This window comes from Alexandromys fortis, unplaced genomic scaffold (genome assembly GCF_014885135.2).
Source record: "Alexandromys fortis isolate MF-2015 unplaced genomic scaffold, M_Fortis_MF-2015_v1.1 scaffold_37, whole genome shotgun sequence".
Lineage (NCBI taxonomy): Eukaryota > Metazoa > Chordata > Mammalia > Rodentia > Cricetidae > Alexandromys > Alexandromys fortis.
Window position 1 is genome coordinate 13,987,483 of NW_026067914.1, and position 6,466 is coordinate 13,993,948.

Consider the following 6,466-nt stretch of genomic DNA (forward strand, 5'->3'; position numbering starts at 1 on the left):
AATATATATTTAAAAAACTGCACATGTATTACCGTAAGTATACATGAAAAAACCTATCAATTTTCTACTTGATATAAATTATCTACTTTCAAGCACCACTTACTTACTGTACTCCTTTCAAATAATCAGTATTTTTTAGACTTTTAACTTGGAATTTTGGACCATAAAAATGAGCACACACACACAAAGGCAGGATGTTTTGGGAGATGGCTTAGTGGGTAAAAGGAATTACTGCACAAGCTAGAGGATCAAAGTTGAAAAATCTTTCCCAGAACTCACATAAAAACCAAAGCATAGAATAAATGGTTGTAAGCCAGCAATTCCTACATACAGAAAAGGGACAGAAAAAAGGACACCCTTGGAAATCATAATGCCTGCTAGTCTGAAACTAGCTACTATGAGAACTAGCCTCCCTCAAAAAAACAAACAAACAAAAAAGGTAAAATGTGAGGAAAACACATGAGGATGTCATCTGAAATTCAGTGGCTCACTCTGGTGTGTGAATGTCCATATTTTTACAAAAATTTCATGTACACACATACATGATGGATACCCACATCGTATACACTTCTAGGAAATCTGTGTAAGATACCATATTAAAAATAGACTGAACCACGTCTGGATGGCTTGTAGCTTCTGACAATACACTCAACATCATTTTGGTCAAGTGTGAGTGGTTTTGTTTGTTTGTTTTCTTGGTTGATTTTTAGCATTTATAAATACCTTCTAGATGGATTTCCAGACAGTGGAGGTCAGCGTTCCACCCCTCTCTCCCCAATTATTAGCTATGGCCAGAAATGTTTTCACTATTTATTATAGGGCAAGAAATAGCAATATACCTTCAGTGCATTTTATGTGTTTTACAAATTATGTTTTTTAGGGACATAGATTTCATTAACCAAATGTGAATTTCATTTCATTTTAAGATACCTGGGTAGACGACAAGATACATTGTTTTCCTCTACTCTCTCTCCCTCCCCTCTCTTCTTCTTCAGAAGCTAAAACCTAGAATACTTTAATGAGAAATTAGCAATAATATTTGATAAATTACCATGTTCAATGATTTTATCTCGCTTTTGCATATTTCTTTTCTAGTGTCCAACACATGTGTGTAGTTTTATGACAATAGTTTGATTTTGAATGCAGAATTATATGTTAATGACTTCTTTCTGCTTTAAAAAAATAATCTTTCCTTCCCATTTGTAGTATTTGAAATCCATTTTAACATTATTTTTAAATTCCTCCATTTTGCTTTAAACTGACAATTGTTATAGTGAGTGTCACAATATAGCTCCGTTGGTAGAGTGTTTACCAATATGAACAAACTCCGAGTTTCATGACCAATATCAGCAGACTGTTATATTATCACACACTTGGTTTAAGAGCACTCAGAACGATAGGCAGAGCATTAAGAGCTTGGTGCCTGACGTCACAAAACCTTTCGTCGTAGAAATTATAATACTAATGATGTTGAAGTATAAGGATTCTTAACTTTTCCTTGCTACATTTTCTCATCTATTATAGATGTCAAGTGTCTCAATGTGTTGTCTCTCCCTGTCTCACTTTTGTTCTAGTCTGTTGATCTGAAAGCTTTTCTCTAACTGTCATGAAGTAGGGACTCCATTAACCCTGCCTTTATATACCTCATGAAGGAAAGCCTTCTCCATCCTAAAATTATCTACATTTTGAGCAAGTTATTAAAGATGCCCAATAAACATCTGTTCGAATAAAGTATTTGTTTATTCGCTAAGAGAAATCTTAATTTGGTAGAGCTTCATCATGCTTCCATGTGTAATTAAAGCTTTGGGGGGGAGAATCTTTATGATATTTTAGTATTTTTTGGAAAAGAATTATGATTTTGTTAGAAGATGAGTATACTGATATTCCTACTTTAAGTTAAAATTGCATTAGTTTACATATATTCCATATCATGCATTGAGAAGAGAAAGCTTACTTTATAGGTTATAACTCAAAACTATTGAAGTATTTTGCTATTACCTAAATTTCTTTGCTTTATTTTGTTTGTACTATAAAATACCGAGAACAGTATTTGCATTTAGTCTTTCCATAAATATTCTCTGAAAATAGTTTAAGAATATATAAATTAACCAGAATTAGAGTAAGCTTTACAAAATAATCACTTAAATATAAATACATTTCCAATTGCAAAATAGCCTCAGCTATTTAAAAGTAACTTTACTTTACCTTGAGTTATTTTTTGTAAACACACACACACACACTTTTCTTTACACAGTTTGCATAGTCTTAATTACGAGTAATGAATATTATCTACCTTCTTGCAGTTATACCAATCTCAGTCCTAATATTCCTTTAAAAAGTCAAATAGACTCAAGCAATAATGACATCTGTCCACTGAATGCATGCCTAGTATAATCTTAGGGGGTAAATAGTATCATTGCTCTACAGAGTCTGTTGAATTCATATGGGCAACATTAATGGTTGCTGGATGGTACAAAGTAAGTAAGGTGAGAACCACTTTCACCTGCAGACACCTTGGAGTTCCCAGTGCTGTGCTGTTAGGGAGCTGGACTATAAGATCTTCTCTTTAATGCAGTTTATTTAGTTGACAATACATTTCAAAATTAAATGTAAAGGAAATTTATTAAAGGGGAGCTTAATTGGGGAGGCTGTGGAAGCTGCTAAAGAGATCTGAACAAATGTTTAGAGTGTAAGGGTGTCACTTCCTCCCCGAAAAAGAAGAGAAGGCAGTGACACCTGGTCCGAAGAATGCTCTGGCATGACAACAGGAAAAGTACTTGAGGTGTTGCTGTTTTTAAGAGGAATGTTAGCTACAAATCATTTAGTTTGTCTTGCTCTGTCGTTTCCTGGAAACAACTGTGGGAAGTCTTATTTCAACAGACTGAATGAAGGACTGCTTAGGACAGACCCTAAGAAATCTTGTCAGTGATGTCCTTGTCTAAAGAGATACGGTATTTTCGTGGTTATTCCCTCATTACATCTCTCATGGTCCTTCCTTGCAATTGCAGACGTTAAATCTTCTCAATAAAAAAGAAAGAAAGAAAAAGAAAAGAAAAACTTCTCTGGGTACTTTTCCTATAATGGATATATCAAAAACATGGAATTCAAGTGCAAGAATAAATTTGTGATATTATACTAAGAAACTTGTTCTCATTGTGAATAAATTAAAGCAGTTTGGATGAAGTGAACATAAGTGCATTTTCCTTCTCTAGGCAGAATGCCCTCTATCACATCAGTAAATGTGAAACTTAAAGCCGAAAGCTCTTTAAATAGTTGGATAGAATACTGACACTCTCCATGTGTGTTACTCTTTGAAATGATTCTATTTCATGTATCATTTGCAATGTTTTGTTCTGTACTGAGAATTTAAAATGATCTCAAATCCATGCTGGAAATTCAATGTCCAAAGCCAAGGAGCTTACTTAGCTTCTGATAAAAAATAATGCAGATAGCATATCCATTTTAAAGAAGAATTTATCTTTATACCTATAGAATTGAAGCTAAATGTGCTTCTCTTTAAAAGGATCTTTTTTTTATACATATAAAAGAAAGCAAATCGATTTGTTTGGGGGTCTGTTAGAGCCTTTAAGTTCTAACCATTGGTAAGGGATTGCTTAAGCTTTCTATCGGGGGACATTTGCCTATTTTCTTTCAATCTTCAGCTCCGGGAAAGAAAGGATGAAAGGATGTGGGAACTCTTGGGACTCAACTGACTCAGAGAGCACACAAAGACAAATTACAGCCTTAAAGAGTTGGGAAATAGTCACAAAATGAATCACCCTTTCAGGTGGCAATGTGATGGCTCGAGATAAGCAGTTCCATGGAGACTTTAGGCAGCAGCTTGAAGGTTGAGGACAAATCCTCGGGAAGCCATGACTAACAGTCTGAACTCCGTGAGTCAGAAGAGAACGTTCTTGTGAGAGCTAAGGCACAGCGCTGGGGTATTTCTGGACGCTAAATTAAATGGGACTTAAGTTAGTACACAGATCATACACTGCTGTTGACCGTGTTTGCAAGAAGACTGCAGTCTTTTCAACTCCCTCATTCTGAGTTCTCCCAATTATGGATGATAATTTTAATTAAAGCACTCTATTAATAATATATCGGGAGATCATATACCTACCCTACTAAGGAATATTGTGGAAATTTTCATTTCTTTTTATTTTTTTTAGTTTTTTTCTATGAATGGATATAGACTTTTTCCATACAGTATTTTCTGAGTTTTATTTCTCCTTTCCAATATCCCCAGTTCCTCCTTACCTGTACTCCCATACAAACCAAACCCTTTCTATCTATCATTAGAAAACAAACAGGTATGTAATAATAATAATAATAATAATAATAATAATAATAATAATAATAATAATAATCTATTATAAGCTAAAGCAAAAACAAGTTGGAATAGGACTAAAATACTAACAGAAGAAAATGAGTCAAAGAAAAAGCATATGAAACACATATAGATGCAAAGACACATAGGAATCTCATAAAAACACAAATGCAAAAGACCCGTTAAGGTCACTTTGTTTTGGCTATCTACTACTAGGCATAGAGCCTTCGCTTAAGAATGGTTTGTGTCTCCATTGAGACTTCCTTGGAGAACCTGTGGAAATTTTTGTATTACTGATAAGCATGTATTCCCTTATAAACTAAACATGTTTGGAAATTTAAGAGGAATATGACAGCAGGAAAGGAGAAAGACAAAGGCAATACTGTCAATCAAATGAACAATTCATTGACTGTTAAAGTTAATTCTTAGATAATAAGTAGGTGAATATATCCTAGTAGAGTCTTAAAAGGGCAGTAGAGGTCACATTATTGTCCACCTGACTTTGCATCAATGATTCCGAATAGCTAAACAAAAAACAAATATATTATTAAAAGAGGTAGAGAAGTTAAAGTAAAAAGAAAGAAAAAGGATCATATCATACTAAACTAAGTGCAAGGGTATACAGATGCTACTGCAAATATGTTAGAAGTCAGAGGACACCGTTCAAGGGTCAGTTCTCTCCTTCCACTATGGAGTCCAGGTTCCAGTGACAGAACTCAAGAAACTAGGCTTGGGAAGCAAGTACTTATACCCACAGAATCATCTCCCTGGACAAAATTTTAACTTGTTGTAAGATGTACATTCTTTGGACGAAAAAGATAGGAAAGTGTGTGTTAAACTAAAATTAATAAAAAGAACACTAGGAAATTCTTTAGAGAAGAGTATATATTGAGTTGTGGTAAAACAAAACCCATAAGTCTCCGTAATTGAGTGTCTGCTCGCACATTTTCAGTTAACTCAAGCAATTTAGTTCGTTCCGGGAAGACAAGATATTATATAAATTATTCACACAGTTCAAGAAAAGCTGAGAAAAGTAATTGGATGTTTCTCATGGCACTTTTTGACTTAAATATTGGTACGTTCCCATTGACATTTTCATACTGATATATATTTCTTAAGAAAGCATAGATATATATTTATGAATTTATTCAGGAACTATTTTTTGTGAGAATAAGAATTTGATAATTTGAAATATTAGTAAATAGAGTAAAATTCTCTTCTTTTATAGATTCCATACTCTAATAGAGGGAAACAGAACACATTAAATAATAAATATGAGACATACAAGCACATAAGAAATTTTAATAATGCGTTTAGAAAATACAGACGATAGCAAGGTGAGAAAGACAGGGCATGAAATGGATTGCAATGTTAAATGGAAATGTCATAGCAAACCTCTGGAAAAGTGATACAAGAGGCTAGTTTTGGTGAAATTAAAATAATCATTTCTAACTTATTGAAAATGTAGGCATGTATAAGTCTTTGAGATTCTGCATCTGATCATTTCTTCCTGCTCACACATCCACTTTCATGACAAAAAAAGTTAAACTTCTTATGAATAGAGACTTTAAGGATCAATAATATTCTTACCGACTCAGGTGCAAAGCTAAATTTGATAAGTCTGATTCCTGGTCTTTTTATGTCTAAATTCTAAGTCACCTTATATCCCAGTCTCTGTCCCTTTGCTGAAATATCTGCCCCAAGAGGAAGAGCTGAATCATCACACAGATCCTTGGCAGAGACCCAGGGAAAGAATAACTAGGCAAAAGTACAGCCAGGGAAACAGTGCTACCTGACTGAACTGACTCACAATGCAGGTGCCATACCTGAACACGAACACTGCACAAACTTTTTCCCATATTGCCATTTTATTCTTCTGTCAGCAGATGGTGAAGTTTAAAATGAAAAGTGAATACCTTTGTGAGGTAATATTATGGGGAGAAATTTTGTTTTACTGAAACCCAAAAGTAGGGTACATTTTACACTTGTGAAATTTAATTTTCTTTCTTTCAGTTACATAATAGCAATGGTATGATTGGCAATAAAAATATCTGAAATATTTCTTCCTTTAGAAAATGATAATGAAATATATGACAGAATGTATTAAACATCGCCCCCTTTTATTTGCTTTTGTTT